General features: G+C 45.9%; 1 long non-coding RNA gene across 2 annotated transcripts; it reads left to right on the top strand.

The window, feature by feature from the left end:
* The first annotated feature begins 1,133 nt into the window (after positions 1–1,133).
* Positions 1,134–8,189, top strand: LOC121832594 (uncharacterized). 2 transcript variants are annotated; one of them, XR_006076213.2, is made up of 3 exons: positions 1,134–1,199; positions 3,404–3,570; positions 7,387–8,189. It is a non-coding gene; the product is annotated as an uncharacterized LOC121832594 (long non-coding RNA). The 2 variants fall into 2 exon arrangements; XR_013042925.1 differs by having other exon boundaries at positions 5,241–8,189.
* Positions 8,190–24,425: the final 16,236 nt, after the last annotated feature.

Below are 24,425 nucleotides of genomic sequence, written 5' to 3'. Positions count from 1 at the left end.
GTAGCTTTGGAGCCTGTCCTGGATCTTGCTCTGTAGACCAGGCTGGCCTCGAACTCACAGAGATCCTCCTGGCTCTGCCTCCCAAGTGCTAGGATTAAAGGCGTGCACCACTGCCGCCCAGCTATATAATTATTCTTTATCAATAAAAAATCGGGAGTCAGATATCGGGAGTAAGCACCTGAAAGACCAGAGAAGCAACCAGTGACCTTCTATCTCTTCTGGTCCTCCATCCAAAAGGACTGAAATCCTCTCTAAGCCCCGCCTTAACTACTTCATATCTCTTTATCTATCCTCAGTCCTCCAGAACCTCTATGGTTAATTTTGGTCAGTTAGTGGCTAGCTCTGCCCTCTGAGTCAAAGCAAACTTTATTGCCAGAATGCAATCAAGCTATCACACAATACTCCTCTTTATGCATAGGACACAGATCTGTGGCTTTACCTCGTGGCACTCTCCCTGGGCTGTGATCTCAGGTCCTCCTGCCCTCCCGCAGCTGAGCATACCTTTGGCTTCACTACAACACCCTACAAAACACTTTGCCAGGAGCCATCCTAGCTGAATTGATATCACCCAAGGACCTTCTTGTGGGCCTACCCAGGATGTTGCCCACAAAAGTAGATGCTATTCGAAGACCAGGCACAATCATATCTTCTCTTTCAGGATGGTAAGTTGTGCCTTTGAGCCTTCTCTTTAATTTCCTTTTCGAACAGGAGAGGCCAATAAAGAGTTGCAAACCTGCCCATTCTCCTCTGTGACCTTGGGCAAGGTGCTTACACTCTCTGATGCTCAGTCCCTTGGTTCATGAAGTTTGTTTGTTTGTTTTTAACTCCTCTGTTGTAAAATATAAAAGCAATATTTAAATGCAAAGAAATTGTGAACGATAAAAATGACATTTGAGCGTGAAGCCGCCCTCTCAATTTTAAAGTAAATGTTAGGTGTGATTATAATTGTACTCATAACGCTGTAGTCCACGGTGCAGTAGAATTAAATGTGCAGATGACGGAGTGAACTGAAGCTCTGGGCTGGTTCCAGGTTCTTCTCTGACACTGATATTGACAATCTAGCAACCTCGTTAATGTTTGCTTAAAGTGATCGTTAAACTTAGTATTAAGTTGTAAGATGTTGCCTAGCAAACCACCTTCAAACCGATGGACACATTCACACAGACAGCAGCAGTAAGGCAGTGGCCCAGCAGGCTTTGGTGAGGGGGAATGGGGAGCTATTGTTTCATGGGTACAGAGCTTTAGCGTGAGATGATGGGGACCTTTAAGATTGATGTGGGTGTTGGTTGCATAGCAATGTGAGCGCACCTACTGCCCTTCAATTGTACTCTTGGAAATGGTTAAAGCTGGGCTGGGGCATGCTCGGAGGCAGTGTGCATTGTTAGCAATGGTAAAAATTGTAAATTAAAAATGCAACACTTTTAGAATCAAATTGGGGGCGGAGTTTAGCAGGTTTAACTTATCTCTGCCCTATGCGATGTCTCTTGGGACAGTGTGACAAGGAGTATCTTTCTTTGTTCTGTTGGTGGGCACTCTGAGCAGAAGGCCTCTGTTCACTCTCTGTGGCCTCTCAGCCTCCAAGGCCCCCTCTCTACATGTGTTCTGTCTGTGGCTGGATGGCCTAGACAGTTGTTTGTCTTCTGCAATGCAATGCTGGGAGCCGATCCAGAGCCTGGTGCCTGCCAGACAAGTACTCTGTTACCGAGCTACCTTCTCACTGGGGCTTTAGACTTCTTTACAAGGCAATTAGGATCTAAGAAAAATGAGACGCTTCAGACTGCTTAAGGCTTGGCTTGATGTCTCATAAAAATTAATTACACCACATCTTCTTGCTTCAATGAAGCCATCATGCTGCCACGGATTCCACATGGGAGCAAATGGTCCAAGATTTCAGAGGCCAGTGGTTCCTTCAGGGCCATTATATGACAATGTGCACACACAGTCTCTGTATCAGTTTGTTACCCTGTCTCCTTACCTTGAATTCTTCTCACCATCTATGACTAGCAGGGTCATGACTAAGAGGAGGGACTCTGAGACCTCAAACCTCAACTCTGCCGTTTGTCACGGGACCTGTATCAAGTTATTTGTCTTCTCTGTGTTTCAGCTTCCTTGTCGGATTAGGAAGACAGAAAGGAAGAAAGAAAGAAAGAAAGAAAGAGAGAGAGAGAGAGAGAGGGAGGGAGGGAGGGAGGGAGGGAGGGAGGGAGGAAGGAAGGAAGGAAGGAAGGAAGGGAAAAGGAGAAGCACATAAAAGTAAGAAGACTTGGGGCTGGAGAGATGGCTCAGTGGTTAAGAGCACTGGCTGCTCTTCCAGAGGACCTGGGTTCAATTCCTAGCACCTACATGGCAGTTCACAGCCGTCTGTAGTGCCAAGATCTGACACCCTCACACCAATGTACATAAAATAAAAATAAATTAAAAAAAAAAAGTAAGAAGACTTTATTGTAGACATAAGGGAGAAAGCGAGCATTGGGTTGAACCTGGCTGACTGACTAAACTGGACCATGAGAGGAGAGAGGGGGAGGGGGACCCAGAGAGGAGCCGCTGACTAGGAAAGAGACAGGCTTAGCCACAATGGCTGAGTTATATAGGGATCAGACTTGGGATTTGAAATCCAGGCCCTGGGAGGAAGAGGTTTAGGGCAAGGGGGCGGGGTGAGAAGTGTTGGGAGGAACCACAGGTACTGAGTGAGACTGGTCCCAGGTTTCCTAGAGACTTAACACTTATCTATAAGATGAATCTGGCAATAGTATTTACATCATCATGTTGCTGTGAGGATCGAAAGAGTGGATATAAATTAAAGACAAAATAAAGAACAGCAAGACCTGAAAACAGGGCCCGTGCCAAGCATGGCAGTACAGGCCTGTAACACCAGCACTCTGGATAGTGAAGCAGATGGACTGTCTCAAGTTCGAGACCGGCCTAGGCTACATAGTGACTATCAGGCCAGCAAGAGGTACACAGTAAGACACTCTCTCAAAAACAAAACAAAAGCAAGCCAGTAAGCAGCACTCCTCCATGGCCTCTGCATCAGCTCCTGCCTCCAGGTTCCTGCCCTGTTTGAGTTCCTGTCCTGACCTCTCTGGATGATGGACTAGAGGATGAAATACAACCCCCCCACCCCACCCCACCCCACCACCACCACTAAGCAAAACAAAAGCCCCTAGAAAACGGGTGCACAAAGAATGAACTATAATATAAGCATTTGCTATTATTGTTGTTGTCACTGTTGATGTTAATAAACATAAAAAAACGAGTGTGGCCAAAAGGGACCACTGAAGAACAGCATAAGACAGACAGGCAGGCTGGAAGCCACCCAGGACCTCCCTGCCTCGCCGGGCTCTCCCTTCCGTTGAAATCTCCCACTGACATTTAAGCTTCCTTCCTTTTGTTGTGCCCGCAGGAGACGCGGAGACCAGTTCATCAACATCTCCGCATGATAATCCTCCGAGCACCTGAAGCCAGCCTTGGGAGCTCACGGAGCTGAGGAGGCTGATCTGCAGAGGTCATTGAGTGGAGGCTGCCTGCGTTTAAATGCCTGTAAATCTGCACTCCCCGAGTGACCACAAGGTTAGGAATGGGTGCTTCCCCTTCCCTCCACCTCCTTGGGTGGCTGGAGTCTCACGCCTTGTTTTCCTTGGGTCCCTAGGGAGGTGTCTTCCCTTTCTTTGACCTTAAGCCTGAAATGGGCTTCTGAGGACCAGGGGAGATGCCATGTGTATGTGTCTGGCTCTCCCCTGGCTCAAAACAATGGCCGGGGCCAAGAGCCAGCCACCTCGAGCATCTCATTAGCACCTATTGTTTACTGTGGAGTTCTTTCTGAGCTCGCCAGTGGCTCTAATCCTTAGCACCTTTCAAAGCTCATCTTCCGGGGCTGTCTGCAGTACCAGCCTGTTAGTTTTGAGGGAGGCTGTATAGAGTATTTTATTAGAGCCAGAATGCCTGGGTTCAAGTCCCGTCTCTGCCTCTTACCACACCTGTGACCTCGATGGAGTCATATAACTGTTTCTTCATCCATAAAATGGTCTTGACGTTGATAATAATGTTATAAGATTGATTGAAAATTTAAAAATACAAACCTCTTAAGAGGGCACACACAAATCTCAAACTATGTTCTGGAGAGGTTCCTGGAGGCCGGCAGGATGGTTCAGCAAGTGAAAGTTGCTGCCTAAAGGTCAGAGATTGATCCCGGAAGTGCATATGGGGGCAGAGAACTTACTCCCAACAAATTGTCCTCTGACCTCCATACCTGTGGGCTCTCTGTGTCTCTCTCTGTCTTTGTCTCTGTCTCTGTATCTCTCTGTCTCTCTCTCTGTCTCTGTCTCTCTCTCTCTCTCTCTCTCTCTCTTTCTCTCTCACACACACACACACACACACACACACACACACACACACACACAGTCTTCTGGGACACTTGGCTCCTTTCCTACCCCCTGGACCACTCCTGTGTCCACGGAAGTCTTTGATCCTGGACTCTTCTTGATTTTATGTTGTTACAAGAACCCAGCCATAAGGCCTCACTCTGGGTCGAAGCTCTCATCAACATTATTAGAAAAAACATAATACAGACAGAGATGGAAAAATGGATTTATTTACAGTTTTAGTCAAAGGTGAGTGAAGAGGCATTCTCAGCCTTGCTCACAGCAGTGTGAGAGCTTACAGAAGTGTCACAAAGGTCGGGAAATACGCATATGGAGACCGTCTTTCTCCCAGAAGACAAGTGTTAGGGTCAGCTCCTGCAGGCAGCCCATTTTCACTCAGCATGGAGTTTTCCTAGAGGAGTCCTAACTCCCCCCCAGTTACAATATGACTTTCCATATGTTTTACACCCTTTGATCTAATTACTGTTGCCTTCCAACAACAGCTGTTTCTCCTCTTCTTCCTCCTCCATCCATTTCTTTATCTGGATGATCCAAGTTTCCTAAGTTTCAGAAGGCCTAAAACGTCTGCCTGGGATGGAATACTAATTGATGTCAATCAGACTAGTCACCCATCATTTAAAACCGTCACTAGTCATCCCTTTGCACCAGGGTGGGGAAGGAGGGGGAAGCAGAGGGTAGACGGGGAGGTTGTGGAAGCTGTAAGGCAGGGGATGGGCTAGAGGGGGTGGGGGTGGAGGACGAACACAATTGCACTAAATCAGACAGAATACATAAGTCAACTCCTCGGGAACTGACCTACAGACAGGACAAGCCTGGGGTCTTTGAGAGAAGAGAAACTCACCCTCGCTTGTTATCTAGGGCAATTTCCTGATGGAAAAGCAGTGATCTGCGGTCTAAGGAGGGAGAAGAGGACCCGCTGAACGCTAGCCTAGGGGCCTCGTGGAGACTCCTTGGATACTTGCTGACCTGTGGAAGGATTACCAGTTCCTCTGGGCTGAAAGCTGAGCAGAAATACTGGAGTTAAGACTGGAGACACTGGCCTGGCGATGGAGGTGCTGGCCTTTAATCCCAGCACTTGGGAAGCAGAGGCAGGTGGATCTCAGTGAGTTCAAGGCCAGCCTGGGCTACAAAGAGAGTTCCAGGACAGTCAGGACTGTTACACAGAGAAACTCTGTCAAAAAAAAAAAAAAAAAAAAAAAAAAAAAAGGAGACCATGGGAGTGTGGCTCAGTAAGTGGAAAGCCACATTAACATTTCACTGATGGCAACTGACATCCAGCCTGGAAGGCAGAAGGAATGTTTGTCTTCCCTTCTTCTCCCAGTTGCTGTGATAAAAGCATCCTGACCAAAGCAGCTTCAGAGACAAAGAATTGAGTTGGCTCCCAATGCTCGACTACAGTCCATCATTGCAGGGGAGTCAAGACGGTGAGGGCCTGCAGCAGCTAGTCACGTCATATCCGTGATCAAGAGCAGAGGGCCATGAGTTCGTGCACGCATGCTTATTGCTCAGCTCCCATTCCCATTCAGCCCAGGCTCCAGCCCATGAGATAACGCCAACCACATTCATGATGGGTCTTCCCACCCAAGTTAGACCACTTAAGACAGGCGTGTTCAGAGGCCCATCTCGCAGATGATTCTGGTTTCAGTGAAGTTGATAATTAACTCTAACCAGAACAATGTTCTAGAACAATATTTCTTGTGGTGCTATCCCTTGACCAACAGCACCACTATCACCTGGAAATCTGTCAGATGGACTATTGGAAATGAAAACTCAGGCCAGAGCTGGAGACAGAGCTCAGCTGGTAAAAGCACTGGCTGCTCCTGCAGAGGACCTGGGTTCATTTCCCAGCACTCACATGGTGGATTGAAACTATTTGTAACTCCAGTTCCAGGGGATCCAACACCCTCTTACCTCTGTGGGTACCAGATTGCACATGGTACATATATACGTACGTAGGAAAAACACTCATACACATAAAATAAATAAATCTCTATTTTTTTTTTTTTTTTAATTCAAGGACTCTCTCTCAGAACCACCGAATTAGATACTTAAAGAAAGAAGACTGGAAACATAAGCCGTGAGAACTGGCTCATGCAGTTCTTTGATGTTTTGTTGAGACAGATTCTCACTCTGTAGTCCTGGCTAGCCTGGAACTCACTATATCTACTGTTGGTAACTTACATTGATCCTCTGGCCTCAGCCTGCCAAGTGCTGGGATGACAGTTATGTGCCACGCTACCTGGCTTCCCTACTGCAGTCAGCACAAACTAACGCTTGAGAACCATTGCTCTAGAGAAAAGCCCGCACACACTAACTCTGTGCAAAGTCTAAAACTCAGCTTTGACAAGTTGCACAGAGCAGAGGCAGGTGTGCTCAGAGCAACATTCAGGAGACCGAGGCAGGAGGGTCATGATTTTGAAGCCGACATAGATAGATGGCTGCATAATGAGACCCTCCCCTCAGAAAGAAAAGAAGAATGGTCCCTGGGACACTTGGGTCCTTTCCCACCCCCTGGGCCACTCCTTGTGTGTCCCTTTTATGCCTTATTCTTCATTCAGTCAGGAATTTCGTGGTTTCCCCAGGACTCTTTGATTCTGGACTCTTCTTCACTTTATGTTGGTACAAGAACCCAGCCATAAGGCCTGGCTCCGAGTCCAAACATTTGCCAAGATTAGCTGGAAAATAACATACTATAGAGAAAGAAGAAAGGAATGAAAGAAATACAGAAAGCGAGTCAGAGATTGGGTCTAGCAGACAAGAACACTAAAGCAACTATTATAAACATAACCCACGAGTTAAAGGAAAATATAATCTTATTGAACAAATAGGCAGGGAGGGGACTTGTACCACTACCCTTGGCGGAGTAGGGGTGATTGAAATAGAGTCTCACTTTGAAGTGCAGGCTGGTTTTGAACTTGCATCGATCCTCCTACCTTAGCCTCCAAAGTGCTGGGACTGTGTGCATGAGATAGCATGTCACTTTTTTCCCTAACATTTCTCACAGGAACTCACTGCAGAGCCGCCGAGAACCATATCAACCAGTCTGATTGATGGCAGTGTCCCAGCGAGCTAATTACCTCCCGCAAGGTTCTACCACTTCCCAACTCAGCTACCCCGAGGATCCAGTGTTCAGTGCATAAGCCTTTGGGGGACACACTCAAATCATAGCTGTAAGCAGCTTCTTCATCGACAACACATCCATTGCTCTTGGTGTTGAGCAGGGTCAACTCTCCACGGCCACGACTGGACTGCTCCTCTAGCCTCATTGCCCACTGATACCCAAAGGTCCTTGGATTCCGTCACACTCAGTGGCCACCCTACTCCTGCTGTGTTGGTTGTGTTTGTCATCCAAGGTTGTTCCTCGGGTGACATGTGCCTACCAGGCTGTTTGTCTTCAAAACTGCTCAAACCAGCCAGCTCAGTGTGGCTCAGTTTGTAGAGCGCTTGCCTAGCATGCACCAAGCCCCAAGTTTGATCCTCAGCACCATATAAACCGGTAGGAGTCCCATACACTGTGATCCTAGGGATCAGCAGGGATGTGGAGGCAGGATGGGAAGGGAAATGTCACCTTCACTGTTGGGATCCTGCCCTCACTCCGGCACATGAGCAGCCTGAGGTCTTGCGTCTTATGTCATCGGCGGCCACGAGTGACTACGTACCCACCTTAAAACGCCAGACACAGAACCCCACACATTCTCTGTTCCCTCTCTGCTCCCTGCCCTCTGCTCCCGCCATCTTTCTTTCTCTCCAGGCCTGGCTCTCCTTCCTCCTATCCTCTCCTTCTTTCTAATAAAGCTCTTTGTAACTCTGGTAGTCGTGGCCGTGACCTGTGACTTTTCCGCTGGTAACCAGCACCTCCACCAGCGCCATTTATCATCACATCATTCACTACATAGCCAGTCCTCGGAGCTGGATCGGGATGAGGTCCTGTTTGACTGAAGGAGAAGGAGGAGGAGGCGGAGGAAAAGGAGAGTGGGGGAGAACAAGGCTTGAAGAATTGCTGCACACTTTCTCCCTTCCCTTCATCTCCAGCATCCTCGGATGTTTGTTGCCGCATTTCTGCTAAGAATAAGTCCCTCCCGTTGCATCCTCAGAACCTATAACCTCCCCTTCATTTCCATCATCAGACTTATGACCTGGGAAGAGTCTGCCTGAGACTTTCCAGTCAACTTCCCCTTCTTTCCAATTTGATCAGTGTGGACCACAATAGCTTCTGGAATCTATATTGTCCACTGGTACCAGATTAGCATGATTCTACATCCAATAGCAAAACTTCTGGATAAGAGAACTCAAAAGCCCTAATGAATAGTCAACATATTCTCTAAGCTTCTCAAAGACCAGATGGGCTAAGGATGGAGATGAGGGTGAGCTATAATTACTGAATCTGGAAATAGGGGGCTAAATGGACCTGCACACGCCACGTGCTGTGGAGCCCATGGGCTCGTAGTGACTTGGAGAAAAGTCCGCCCAGAAAACTGCTTATGCGGGTTATAACTTCAGAACAAAAGAAAATGAAGGCTGGCAGTTAGAGGAGGCATGACTTAGTGTCCAACCTCAGAAACAACACATTGGCTTGCTCCACGTTGGGCCAGCAGTTTATGGACCTGGAAGAAGTCAGTAGCTGCGGTCAGCAGAGAAGACAGAAACTGCTTCTGGAAAGCAAAGATGCCTCCAAAGTGACAGAAGATTTTTTGTTTTGGGACAGGTTCTGGCTGGCCTGACACTTGCTATGTAGCCAGGCTGACCTTGAACTCACAGTGATCTGTCTCCTAAGTGCTGGGATCAAAGGTGTGCATGGCCAGCCAATATTTTTTTAATTATTTATTTTTTGAGATGATAATGATTACGTCATCCCCCCTTCTTTTCCCTCCCTCCACACCCTCCTGGACCACCCTCCCTTCTCTCTTTCAGATTCATGCCTTCCCACCATTGATTGTTGTTGTTTTATTGCCCCTTCCCCAGAGGCAAAGGCAGCTCCAGCCAATAGTTGGTGGCTGCGAAATAGAAGCTTTAAGATTACAGATAAGAAAGCTTGAGCAACCGCACAGCTGTGCTAGTGTTGGTTGGGAAAAATGTGTCATATGATATGGCAAATGCACCTGTTTAAATAGCTGGGCAACTGTGCAGGAGGTCTGCCCAGAGTTTAGCATATTGTGTGTGTGGGAAAAAAAAAAAAAAACCCACAACAATTTAAAACAACAAAAAAAAAAAAAAAAAAAAAAAACCAATAAAAAAAAAACCCGCTCATTCCCAATAGAAAACGAGCTCCAAGTGTGCTTTCCAATGACAGTAGCTGAAGCCACATGTGTCTGTACAGTCTTATAATGCCAGCACGTGGAAGGTGGAGGCAGGAGGATCAGGCTTTCCTTATGAATGCCTGGCCTTAGCTTGGCTTGTTTCTAGCCAGCGTTTATAACTAAAATTATCCTGTTTCTCTGTAACTACATTTTGCCTCTGGGCTTTTTCACCTTTATTCTGCATATATTTCTTTCCTTTTTACTCTGTGGCTGGCTGTGTGGCTGGACCCTGGCATCCTCCTCTCCTTTTCCTGCTCCTCTCAAGTCTAGTGTCTCCTATTTATTCTCTGCCTGGCAGCCCCACCTATCCTTTCTCCTGCCTTGCTATTGGCCATTGAGCTCTTTATTAGACCAATCAGGTGTTTAGACAGGCACAGTAACACAGCTTTACAGAGTAAACAAATGGAACATAAAAGAAAGCAACACATCTTTGCATCATTAAACAGATGTTCCACAGCATAAACAAATGTAACACATCTTAAACCAATATTCTACAACAATTTAGGTCATGGGCTTGGCAACAAACACCTTCCCTTTTTGAGCCCTCTCACCAGCCTCAATATTAAGTTTTCTTTTGTTTTGTTTTGTTTTTGTTTTTGTTGTTGTTGTTGTTGTTTTTCGAGACAGGGTTTCTCTGTGCAGTTTTGGTGCCTATCCTGGATCTCACTCTGTAGACCAGGCTGGCCTCAAATTCACAGAGATCCGCCTGGCTCTGCCTCCCGAGTGCTGGGATTAAAGGCGTGTGCCACCACCTCCCGGCTTAAGTTTTATTAGTGAAGTATCCTTAATGTTGATTAGTACAGTCTGGTATTTGTAAGTAATTGCTGGTCCTCCATTTTCTGAATGTATTCAGGCAAAAGACCAGGAACCTGACCAGTCATTTTTTATCTCAGATCTAAATGAATGACAAAAATAGAAATTGCAGGCGGGGTGAAATTATTTGCTGACATTTCATGCAGCATTTCAGAGATGGAGGTATATTCCATTTCCAGTCAGTCACTGTTCCATCTGGGGGTGCCGGGATAACTAGAAAAGAAAGTCAAATATTCCTCTGGTCAATTTATGTATCAGGGGACAAGATGACTGGGGGGGGGCGGCTATAAAAGTGTTTGCTGAGTGAGTCTAACAACCTCAAGTCTGTCCTCAGAATGAGAGTAAAGATGGAAAGAGAGAACCATCTCCGCAAAGTTCTCTGACCTCGACACAGACGCCTCCTTCCCCCTACACATAGCACACATACAATAATAATAAATACAATTTAACTTTTTTGTTTCTGTTTTGTTTTTGTGAGACAGGGTTTCTCTGTGTAACAGCTTGGCTGTGCTGGAACTCTCTTTGTAGAGACCAGGCTGGCCTCAGACTCACAGAGATCTGTCTGCCTCTGCCTCCCAAGTGCTGGGATGAAAGCCGGGCGCCACTACACCCGGCACAATTTAACATTAACAAAAACAATATGTATTGAGAGCAGAGTATGTAGCTAATGGGTGGAGTGTTGTGGGATATTTACACACTATGAAAATGTATTGCTTTAATTGATATAATAAAAAGCTGAACGGCCAATAGCTAGGCAGGAGAGACAAGCGGGACTTCAGGGAAGAGAAAGGAAGAGGATAAACAAGGTTCTCGACGGGCGGTGGTGGTGCACGCCTTTAATCCCAGCACTCAGGAGGCAGAGCCAGGCAGATTTCTGTGAGTTCGAGGCCAGCCTGGGCTACCAAGTGAGTTCCAGGAAAGGCACAAAGCTACAGAGAGAAATCCTGTCTCGAAAAACCAAAAAAAAAAAAAAAAAAAAAAGGTTCTCAGGAGACGCCGTGGAGATGCAGACTAAGTTGGAAACACAGAATGGGAGAGAGGTAAAAGCCACATGGTAGAATGTAGATTAATATATATAGACTAATTTAAATTATCAGAGCTGGTGGGATGAGCTTTCATGATTAATAATAAGTCTCTGTGTTGTTATTTGTGAGCTGGTGGCCCAAATAAAAATCTAACTACAGCAAAGCATGTGATAAGCATATATGAAGCCTTGGGTTCAATCCCTAGCTCCTCCTCCAATCCAACTTTTAAAAACGATTAATTTTTGTATGTGTGTGTGTGTGTGTGTGTGTGTGTGTGTGTGTGTGTGAACGTATGTATGCTCACAAGCACGTGGGTGCCCTTAGGATCCAGAGGAAGGCATTGGATCCCTTGGAGCTAGAATTATTGGCAGCTGTGAGCTGTCCAATGTGGTGCTGGGAAATGAACTCTGGTCTTCTGTAAAGCAGAAAGTGCCCTTAACCACTGAGGCATCTCTCCACACCCTCCCCTGCCCAACAAAACTTACTGCCTCTAATTGAGCACCTGCATTTTAAGTTAAAACCTAATTGACTTTCTCCAGTTTTAGAAAGAAATGAAAGATGGTCTTTGTTCTGAGTTTTCCCCAATGGTGAAGACTTCTCAGTTTTTTTTCCCCCAAAAAATACTTTGAATATCAAAAACTGGAGCCAAGCCAGGCAGTGGTGGCACACGCCTTTTATCCCAGCACTCGGGAGGCAGAGCCAGGCGGATCTCTGTGAGTTCGAAGCCAGCCTGGGCTACCAAGTGAGATGCAGGAAAGGCGCAAAACTACACAGAGAAACCCAGTCTCAAAAAACCAAAACAAAACAAAACTGGAGCCGGCAGGCTACCTTAGCATTCTGAAATTCTCTGTGGTGCAGAAGCAGGCCACCTTGAAATGTTGGTGGTATTCGGTTTTACAGAAAAGAACAAAAAGAACGGAAGTCCGTCTGAAGTGCGGATGGACAGCACTGGGCCTTTAGAGCAGGGTAGGGGTCAGCCTGGCAGAGCACCAGGGGTAGCGACCGCATAGGATGGCTTCTGAGTCAGTCACTGATGCTCCGGGCTGTGTTTGCTTCTGTGATTCATCCAGGTCAAGCAGGGGGCAGGCTTTAGGGAGATGGTGCCGGAGGAAATGGCGTGTAGCTCCTAATGTGCTTTTCTAAAATTGTTATTGATTTTATATGCTTAAACACATAGTTTATCTTTAAAATTTCAATAATCAGGGCTGGAGAGACGGCCCAGTGACTAAGAGCAATGGCTGCTCTTCCAGAGGAACAGGCTCTGATTCCCAGCGCCCACAGGGTAGCTCACAACTGTCTGTAAACCCAGAACCAGAGGCTCTGATGGGCTCTGGCCTCTGCAGACATCAGGCGTGCAAGTGATAGACAGACATGCCTTCTGGCAAGACACCCAGACACAGAAAATAAATGAGTCTTTAAAATAAAAAGGTAGAAAATTCCAAATAATTTTACAATAGGACCCGAGGTTCTTCCGTTTATTGGACAGATGAATTGGTTAAAATGAACCACGTGTGATAGTTCAATTAGAAACAAAAATTCATGATACGTTTAGTCATTTACAACTACAATCTCAAGCCAGGGAGTGGCTCATGCCCATAATGCTAACACTTTGGAGATCGAGGCAGGAGGATTGCAATGAGTAATGGCTAGCCTGGACTACAGTGAGATCCTACATCAAAAACAAAATAGAAAATAAAAACAAGAGGAATAATAAATCAGCAAGGGAGAATGTACATAGTATGAGTATTCAACATAATCTTCCTATTCAACTAATAATGAGTTCCAATTTTTACTCTTAACAAAGCAGTTACTATCTAGCCTAGGCTAGGGATGTAGCTTAGTGATAAAGTGCTTGTCTCAATACACAAGAACTGGGCTTGATCCCCAACATTACACACACACACACACACACACAAACAAATAAATAAAATCATTTTTAAAAGAAAGTTTTAGATCAATAGTTTCTTACATTTCCCTAATTACAATCACCTTAGTAATTTCAACACATCTTTACTTCATTTGGATATTTATTATTTATTGGGAAAATTTGTCATGGAGAAAAGTCATTATCCGCATTAATTTATAATCTGTTAATTAATGATACTGTTAATTATTTACAATTGTTAATTAACAATATAATATTGTAAAACAGAATAGTTATGTATGAGGCATTGTCCAGTCTTCTGCTTACAGACAGAGCCTATTACCTAATGTTCTTTTGGTACAATAACAGAAATAGAACCTGATCAGAATAGATTACAAGTGGCCAACCATAGTGATAATTTCCTGAGACTGAGGCAGGAGGATAGTATTTTGAGGCCAGCCTGGGCTACATAATGAGCTTCAGGTCAACCTGGGCTACATGACAAGCCCCTGACTCTTGGGGTATAGCTTGGTGATAGCACATATGCATAGTATGCATAAGACCCTGGGTTTCAAAGACCCCCAAACAACATAAAAAGTCTTCAAGTAAGAGTTGAACACAGAATCTTGGGAATGGAAGATCATGGTTATGTTGAAAGCCATGAAAGCTCAGCTGCCTGGCTGCTCCCCCAGGTCCAGCCACAATCGCCTGAAATCGCAAGCAGAGTAAATCCATCTCCCTTAAGTGACTTGTGTCAGATGTTTTGGTACAGTGATGGAAACTCCATCTAAAACAGAAGATGATTCCTCTTGAACTGGCATTTCTATGGCAAGCCCAACTCACCAATCCCCCAATATTAGATGTGGAGTGAATACTATTGATGCCCTGCCCAGATTCTCTTGACAGGCATGCATGTAATCCTGCCATCCAGTCAGAGTGTTGGCTCTTAATAGCTCAGACCTACTCCCTTCTGTTGAAACTACCTTCAATCAAATGTGTGTCAACTCGCTCAGAAGGTTACGTCTTCTGACTAAGAGAAGATCCCGTCTTCTAAGAGATCTTTATGCTCAAAACATCAAAACTTGGCACCTGTGGTGGCACACACCTGTAACCCCAGGAGACAGTAGGGAGGATTGCCATGAGTTCAAAGCCAGCTTGGTCTACTTAGTGATTTCCAGGTCAGTCAGGGCTACACAATGAGACCCTGTATCAAGAAACAAAAATGTGATATTTGTGCACACACATGAGTGCACACAAATTACAAATAAGTGTACTTTAAAAATTAAAACAAAAACTGAGAGAGAAGGGAGTGAGAGAGGGTAGAGGGATTCATGTGATCAAAGTGCATTATACACAAGTATGATACTATCAAACAAAAGCAAGCAAGAGTAGAAACATCTGTACTTTTTCCTGCTGACCCCAATGGATTGCTTTGCTAGAGATACCGTAACAAAATACCAGAGTCTGGGTTGCTTAAACAAAATCAGTATGTTTGTATGTGCCATGAATGTGTGTGGAGGTCAGAGGAGAACTTCTGGAAGTCAGTCCTCTCCTTCCACCAAGTGGGTTTTGGGACTTGAACTCGGGTGCTCAGATTTGGAGGTAAATGCTGAGCCATCTAGCTAGCCTGATTATACAGCTGTTGTTGTACTAAGATTTATTTATTTTACTTTGTGTGTGTGTTAGTGTTTTAACTGCATATTTGTATTTGTACCATGTGTATGCCTGGTGCCTGCAGAAGAGGTCAGAAGCGGGTGGGTCCCCTGGAACTAGAGGTACAGGCCATGTGTGTTGGGAATGGAACCTGAGTCACCCACAAGAGCATATGTGCTCTTAACCTCTGAACCGTCTCTCCATCCCCTGAATACAGTTCTGATGACTTGGAGTTGACTCTTAAACTCCAAACAAGCACTGGTTTCAGAGCTTCACGCTGCCCGGGAACACCGGCTGGCAGAAGCTCCTTCAGCTGGCTGCTCCTCCTGATGTTCCGGGCTTAGCAGACCAAGGCTGCTGCGTGGTTGCTTTTGCATCTGTGGGATCTTCCTGTAGTTGATGCTCACGATCAGATGGGGCAGTTCATTTGTCAACCAAATTAGCAATAAGCAAGCAAACACCGTATGCACGTCTGGCTTCATCTAAATTCTCCCTGTATGTGACATGATATCAGTTCTTATAAGCTAAATGCCATCAATCATGAGAAAAAAGTAGGGAAAGTGTTATGTTATTTAATGAATGCTGGAATAGAGTCAAATCTTATCTGGAAACAAAAAAAAATAGAGTTTTATCAAACATCCATTCAAGTTAGATTAAGATTCAAAACAAAAAAAAAATATGAACTCTCAGCTCAAAGATAAAATTTCCAAAAACTGATAAGCTTTTGCCAGCAAAGCTGGGAACAGGCTGTCCTGGTATCTGGGTATAATGCACACATCTATTTATAATGCATGTATCTATATATAATGCATGTATCTATATACAATGTATACATCTATATATAAAACCAACATGGAAAAACTATAATTACACTTTATAGCTTTTTACAAAGTGAATTTTAATTTGGTATTGCATGCCTTTTTTCTTTTTTTAAAAAGCATGCTTTATTTTATGCATAGCAATACAATTTACATATTAAATAACACCTGTAGGCAGAGTTTTTTTATCAGGATTGCTGGCTCCTCAAATAACCATGCAGAGGCTTATTATTAATTATAAATGCTTGGCCACAAGCTTAGGCTTGTTACTAACTAGCTCTTTTAACTTAAATTAACCCATATGTCTTGTCTACACTCTACTATGTGGCAGTACCTTTTTTCAGCATGGCATATTCATCTCCTGCTTCCTCTGCATCTGGCTGGTAACTCTGCCCTCCTTCCTCTCTGTCCTCAAGTCCCACATAACTTCTACCTGCCTAGCTATTGGCCATTAGCCCTTCATTAAACCAATGAGAGCAAGAAATATTCACAGTATACAAAAAGATTGTTCCACAGCAAACACCATAATAGAATGATTTGATATTGTTTTAACTAGAAGAAAAATGGAAAATTTCAGATTATAAGACATCCTCCCTCAGAAAAAAATTATTTTTTTTAATTTCTTTTTTTTTTAAATTTATTTATTATTCTTTTATATACATTGGTGTTTTGCTGGCATGTATGTCTGTGTGAGGGTGTCAGATCTTGGAATTACAAACAGTTGTTAGCTGCCATGTGGGTGCTGGGAATTGAACTCAGAACCTCTGGAAGAGTAGCCAGTGCTCTTAACCTCTGAGCCATCTCTCCAGCCCCTAAATTTCTTTTTCTAAGTGTGTCAATGTGACAAGAGATGTCTAATGCCCTTCACACTGATAACGAATAGAATTAAAAAGAAAGGTCAATGTTTGAAATCACTGACTCAAAGCAATAACACATGTTGGAGTATTTGGAAATGCAAAGTAGATGGATCTGGGAAACATACTATTAGGCAAGGTGACCCAAACTCAGAAAGAAAACAAAAAGAAAAACAAGCAAATAAAAGTAACACGTTCTCCCACTTGAAGATCGGAGCCTGTAATTTATACATGTATGTATATAGAAAGCCGTTAAGCATAGGTAAAGTCTAGAATTTAGTAAGAAGACTTGACAAAGGAAGAACCAAGTGTAAGCAAAAGCTACATGGGTCATGAAGGAGGATATAAAGCGACTTTCCCCCCTAGTTTCAACTCCCTCATAGTTAGTTTTGTTTGTCAAAACAAAACTGGTAGATGTGTGAATTCAACTTTCTGGGTATTAAAGAGTCAAGAACCATTTTTGCATTCCAAAAGAATCCAACATGTGCTATTCCTTTGAGGTAGTGATTGCGAACATTGGCCCAGGCTGGCCTCAAACTCTCTTCGTTGCTGACGATGACTTTGATCTGCTGACCCTCCAGAGTACTGAAGTTACAGGCGTGCGTCACATTGCCTAGTTTGGTCTTGCAGCTTTTCATTCCCTCTCAGTTTTTTTTTTTCCCCAAAAAAATAAACAGAGCTGTTTCTGTTCTGCTACATGAAATCACTCTTGCAGCATTAAATTATCACACAAATAAAAAAAGAAATAAAGTGGTATAAAGTACCTTATCAGGAATGACCAATGATGAAGTGTTAATCCAGAGAAGGGATGTCTTCAGCTAGTACACGTCCTGGCGGCCCCTGGGCTTTCCCAGGCAAAAGTACAGGCTGCTTCTCAGCAGGACAAGGCATGCTGGAGCTGCTGTGCTGTCCAGTGCAGATAGCAGGCAGTCATTGGCTGACTCCGGCATTTGCTGGTTGACTGCACTGTTGGCTGGAACCACACGTACACAGTTGCCTCTGGCTTCTGAGCAGGAAGGACTTTGCTGAACCTGATGAGAGCATCCTCAGAGTGACAGTGCCAGAAGTCCTTGTTCAAAGCCGGCAAGTTCCCACCGGTGCTATGTCCTGGGCCGTTAGATAGGGTTCCCATCCACAGGGAAAGCTTTTTATTATTATTAATTTTTACTGTTTTGATGATTAGGACTGACATATTGTTAAGAATGTAAATTGGGCCGGGCGGTGGTAGCGCACACCTTTAATACCAGCACTCAGGAGGCAGAGACAGGTGGATTTCTGCAAGTTCGAGGCCAGACTGGTCAATAGAGCAAGTTCCAGGACAGCCAGGGGCTACATAGAGAAACCTTGTCTCAAAAAACAAAACAAAACAAAACAAAAGAATGTAAAATGGTACACTATCACAGAAGGAAATACATATACAACCACAAATTTCTTTTTCTTTACTCGGTTTTGTTTCATTTTTCCGTCATTGTTAACCCACCCCATTCTCTCTCTCCTTTCTTTTATCTGAAGATACATATTATATGAAAACCAAGTATGGTGGTACCTGCCTGTAATCTCAGCACTCATGAGGGCAGATGCGAGAGGATCAGCAGTTCAAGTCCAACCTTGGCTACATATCAAGTTTGAGTCTACCTTAGAATCCCATCTGAACAAACCAACCAACCAGAGAGAAAGGCGAGAGAGAACATCACAGAATAAGAAAGGTGCTGCAATGACTCACTCTGGTACCCCTCAGCAGCTCTGAAGAAAACGATGATGAAGAAGGCTGGAGACACAGCTCATGGTAGAGGACTTGCCTAGCATTGTGCAGGGGCCTGGGTTTAATCCTTAGCACCACAGGAAACTATGGCGGGAAGATGTATTCGCTCAGCCAACACTTACCACAGTTCTGTTCTCCACCAGTCTCCACTGTAAACACTTTCATTCAATCCACACAGCTACCCAGTAGGTAGATGCTTAAACCGGAGGACTGAGAGGTTAAGCAATTTGCCCAAAGTCACAGAGATAGACAATGTCTGAGGTGGGACTTGAACCCTAGCAGAGTGACTCCAGAGTTTAACCTCTTTACAGATGTGACGTTGCCTTCCACGGATGGAAAAACCATAGCCCTGGGGGTAGGATGCAGCTCGGTTGGTAGCATGCTTGCCGAGCAGGCATGAAACTCTAGGTTCCATGACCAGCACTATTGCATGCATGCAACCCCAGCACTTGGAAGGTGAACAGAAAGGCCAAGGTCATCCTCAGCTACATAGTGGGTCAGCCTGGGCTACATGGGACCCTGTCCCCAAAAGGAGTCAAACAACAACAGCAAAACCACACACATATTTTAAAAAAAAAAATTAGTAATAACTGTTTAGAGGGTCTGGGGGTGCAGATTAGTGACAGCGAACTTGCAAAATAACAATTGCCCTAGATAACCCCAAGTCTGGGTATATATTTAATTAGTTTGGTGTTGTTGCTTTCGGGCAGGGTCTTATGACTTTGGCTTTCTGGTCACCCTGCCTTCACCTCTCAAGTACCCACCCTGCTTTTTGCTGTCATTTTTAGTTTGTGTATTTGTGTACGTATATGCAAATGCACGTGTGGATGACAGAAGTCAATGCCCTATGATTTCTCTCCATCTTATTATTAGAGACAGAGTTTTGGCTAGACTGACTGGCCAGCAAGCCTCCAGGACCCAACCATCTCTGTCCCACCCATGCTGGGGTCACAGGCATGCACTGCTGTGCCCCAGTTTTTTTTTTCCCCCTTAACATGGGTTCTGGCCATCTTAACTCCGGTCCTCACGCTGGCACAGCAAGCCCTTTACCCAGTGGGCATCTCTCCAGCCCCTCATCATGTAACCAGCTAGACCTCATTGCTCTCCTGCCTCCGTCTTTTGAACTCAGGGTTTGACAGTGACCAGAATTCAGAGACATTTGAAGGACAAGGACTGAATGTGTAGCTGGAGTTGCTGGTGCAAAGACGGAGGGAAGGAATGTGGGCACCCTCAGAGAGCCCGGAAAGGCCCCTGACTGACAGCCAGCAAGGAAACAGGAACCTTGGTCCTACCCTTTGAAGGATGATAATTCTCCTGATGAGAACACTCTGAGAAGAGCTCTGCGAGAGAGCTGTAAGCTGTCAACAAATCACCAACCCTTGCGTCAGCACTGAGCTCAGCGAAGCCCACTGAAACTTCTGAGCTCCAAGGCCGAGGAGATACACCGGTGTCGCTCCCATCCTCTGGCTGTGCTCACTTGTTACGCAGCAGCGACGCATTGCTGCAGCCTTAATCCTGCCAGGGAGAAAGAAACTGGGGCTCAAATAACTGCTTAGAACCGCCCCGTGAATGTGGTGAGGGTGGGATTTGATCTAGGTAGACATTCCTGCCCACATGGCTAGCAAATGATCAATGGGAAATATAAAGCGCTCCCTGCCCGAAAAGGGGGTGACTCAGATTCCTACTTATTTTTAGACACCAACGTGAAACTGTCCTGCGTGAGGTTTTCTGCAAGGATGGCGATCTGTGGGAGTGGCCATGTCAGCTTAAAGTGTGTGACTGGCCTCCCTTTTTAACAAAGCACCAGGTGACTGGTTGTCTACACCCGGGAAGCTGAGTGGGTTTAGGTAGATTGGCAGGAAGAAGCAGTTAGGGAACACAAACTCCAGGGCCTTATTCACACACGGAAAAAAAAAAACGCAAACACACCCAACAAAGCCCTCTCGCCAGGCCTGGCTCCACAGAGACCTGTCAGCTTGAAAAGGGAGGAGCTTCCCCCACCCACTCCGGTGACCTTTCCTCCTTCCGGCTTACTGCCCTCCACTCACACGGCCTCCTTAAGCAGCAAGGCCCGTGCTAACCCAAGCATGGCAGGAACCTTGTCCTTGAGTTTCTGCCCTGCCTTCAGATCTCTCCTCAAGAGGCACTTCCTTTTTTTAAGAGTCAGGGTGTGTAGCCTACGGATAGTGCTCCCTGCCTGTCTTTATCACTTCACCCTGTTTTTCGTATGTGTGAGGGCTGGGGAGGGTGGTGCCAATGTATACATCCATGAGTGGCCATGTGTGCAGGTCAGAGATTGACGTTGGCATCTCGGTCTATCCTCCACCGTAGTTTTTGAGACGGCTTCTCTCACTGAACCTAGAGCTCACCGCTTTGACTAGACTAGCTGGCCGGTGAGCCCCAGATCCTCCGGTCTCCCCATCCTAGCACTGGGATCGCAGATGCTTTCTCGATGCTCTGGGTGCTCGGGTCCTCTCTTTACTCACTGAGCCGTTGGACTGTCTTCTCCTCCTCCTCTTCCTCCTCTCCCTCCTCCTCCTCCTTCTTCTTTTTACAATGCTAGGGGCTGAACCTAGGGGCTGATACCTGCAGGCAATGCTCTGCTGCTGAGCTGTGTCCCCCGCTCCCTGATTAATTTTTCTCCCCTAGCACCTTGGCAACCTGATACACTTACATACAAAAATGTACAGAGGCTAGGGGTATAACCTAAAGGAGCCAAGCTTATGGCTTCATCCCCAGCACCAAAAGATTCATATATTTGTTATCAGTTAGGACAGCAGAGAGACACTCTGTGTGTGTGTGTGTGTGTGTGTGTGTGTGTGTGTGTGTGTGTGTGTGTGTGTGTATTTGTGTGTGGGGGGTGCGTGCATGTGCTTTTTTTGATACTGGATCTCATTATATTCCCTTCTGATCTCAGACTCCTGTCAGGGGTTCAAGAGCTCTTCCTGCCTCAGCCTCCTTTTAGCTGAAGCTATAGGCACAGGACTCCATACCCACCTTTCCTGTTTTCTTCATCATCGAAACTCCTGTGTCCAGAACAATTCCCAGCTCATAGTAGGGGCTCAGGAGACACTGAATGAGGAAATGACTCAGAAACAACTACAAAAAAAGCCTTTGTATCTCTTCAATTCATTCAGTCTGAACATCCTTCGGCCCCTTCCCTCCCCTCCCCCCACTTCCTTTTTTTTTTTTTTGCATTATTTGCTAACAAGTCCAAAGTTAGAAAAGCTCCTTTGCTTGCTTGCATTTATAAAATTCAGATGATCAAGATGCTACAGGAATGAAGTTCCTCCTTGCCCTTGGCAGTCACGTGACAGGGAGTGGTCCACACGGCTTATCTTGCTGGAGGAATGGTGATGGGTCGTGTGTAAAGTGGCTGGAGCGGCAGGTCTGGAGATTTCTCCTGTACTCCAGCTCTTTGAGACTAGAACCCAGTTGGTAGGAAATATTGGTTTTAGCTCAATATTAAATATACACTAGGTGTGTATATCCAGGAAGTCCTGTAGACATCCCCATACCCCAGGCCTCCAGATAAACTAAACTCTCCGATGTCCCTCTGAGGTCAGAGCTCAGCTCTTTGAAGGAACTGAGTAGGAGCCAGCTTGGCTAACATCCTGGTATTTGTGAGCCCTTACTTACCTCTGTTCTTTAAGACATGGATCCACCTGTTCTTCAATTGGGTGAGGCTTAAGACTAAAATACTAGTCTAAAAATATTTTCAGAGCACTTTCTGTTTTGTTTTTTTTTTTTTAATTCAACTTCTTTATTGATTCTTTGGGAGTTTCACATCATGAACCCCAATCCTACTCACCTCCCAGTCCCCCTATATTCTCCCCTCATTCTGCAGCACCCCCTCACAAAAGAAACTTAAAAAAAAAAAAAAGCAGCTGTACAGTGGTGGCACACGCCTTTAATTCCAGCACTCGAGAGGCAGAGGCAGGTGAATCTCTATGAGTCCAAGGCCAGCCTGGTTTACAAAGCCAGTTCCAGGACAGGCACCAAAGCTACACAGAGAAACCCTGTCTCAAAAAAAAAAAAAAAAAAAAAGAAGAAGAAGAAAAGAAAAGAAAAAAAAGAATAAGAAAAGGAAAAAATCAAAACAAAACAAAGCAAACAAATTAAAAACAAAAATCCCTCTTCATTGTCCTGGTGGCATTTGGAACCCCAGTGTGTACTCTTTGGTTCAATCAGCCTTACTTGCAAATGTTCATTGCAATGAGTCACTGGTCTGGTTCAAGGCCTCTGGTTTCTGGCACACCATCATCACTGGATCCTCACCAGAACTCCTCTGGGACATCCTCTGGCCGTCCTGAGTCATGGAGACCCTGCGAGTATTGTTCCACAGGACCTGTCCCTTCACGAGCTCCAGCAGGTCCTAGATGGGGTGGATGTTAGGGTGGGCCCAGCTGTGGGCCTGGGTGGTAGCTGAGCTGGTCAGTCTAGGCCACTGGGGCCACCTGCCTCAGGCCGGGATGCAAAGTCAGCTCCACTAGGCCCAAGCCCTCAGGGTTGGTTCACTCTCAACTGTGGTGAGGGGTGGGGCCAACTCTCTTGCTGCCATGTCCAGGGAGGGGCAAAGCCAGCTCTCCCTGGGCCAGTGAAAGGCGAGCCCTGCTCATCATGGCCCTGTGATTTCATCTCGCATGGTTTCTATGGGCCCCTGAGGAGACACAGGTCACAGACCTCAGCTGCAGCTGGACCGCAGATCCGGACATGGCCCTAGGCATCAGCATCCTGGCTCTGGGTGGAAGCAGCGGCCGTTCAGGTTGGGATGGTTCTGACGGCAACATGGCCCCTGGGCTTCTCTGTGACCTTTGGTGGCAATACAGGACCTGGACTTCAGCACAGACCCCAGACATGGTCCTAGACAGGATATCACCATTGGCCCAGGTGGCAATGCAGGCCACTCAAATCCCCACGGGCCCCAGCCGGGTGGCCCTTGGACACCAACATGGCCCTAGACCTCAGACATCTGCACAGTCTTCAGTGGTAACAGGAGCCTTTGACATCAACATAGACCCTAGCTGAAGTAGGGCCACGGACCCAGACATGGCCCTCAGCTGCAGCTCTGGCCTGGACGTCACCACGGCATTGGTAACAGTTCAGGCTACTCAGATCTGCATGAACCCAGCTCCATCGTGGCCCTCGGACACCAACCTGGACTCAGGTGGCTGACCTGACCCTGGGCATCATCATGGCCCTGGTTGGCAACAGGAGCCACATACATCAATCCAGACCCTGGCTGTTATAGGGACACAGACCCGGACATGGTCCTTGGCAGCAGCCAGGGCCCGGATGACACCATGGCTCCCCATGGCAACACAAGCCACACAGATCTGTATGGTCCCTGCTGCAGCGTGGCCTCCAGACTCCAACGAGGCCACAGGCTGTGGCCCAGATCCTGGGCCTCCGTATGGGCCCTAGTGGCAACCTGGGCCACAGACTTCAACACAGACCCCAGCTGCAGCTGGCCCACGGATTCAGATGTGGTCTCAGATAACAGTTCAGCTCAGTCAACAGCCTGGCTACAGACAGAAGCCCCGGCCACTCAGTTCAGAGCACTTTCTATGTACCATCTGCTGGGAACACACCCTCCTACATTCAAAAGAGATCATAAACTAAAAAATAAATCAAGACCAGCAAGGTATTGTGATATAATTAAAATACGAATTAGGCATGATGGCACATACCTATAAGCCCAGCTCTTAGGAGGTGGGGCAGGAGGATTGCAATGAGTTTGAAATCAGCTTTGACAACATGGTGAGTTCCAGGCCAGCTGGGGCAACAGGGTGAGACCTTGTCTCTAAGGGAGGGAGGGAGAGAGGAAGAAAGGGAGGCAGGGGGGAAGGAGACTTGTTTTTCATTGCTGTTCTAAAATGCATTGATTTATTTTTTTATGTGCATTGGTGTTTTGCCTGCACATATACCAGTGTGAGGGTGTCAGATCCCTTGGAACT

This window comes from Peromyscus maniculatus, chromosome 10, assembly GCF_049852395.1.
Source record: "Peromyscus maniculatus bairdii isolate BWxNUB_F1_BW_parent chromosome 10, HU_Pman_BW_mat_3.1, whole genome shotgun sequence".
Taxonomy (NCBI): Eukaryota; Metazoa; Chordata; class Mammalia; order Rodentia; family Cricetidae; genus Peromyscus; species Peromyscus maniculatus.
The sequence above is the reverse complement of the archived record's forward strand: the minus strand, read 5'-3'. Positions and strand labels throughout refer to the sequence as shown.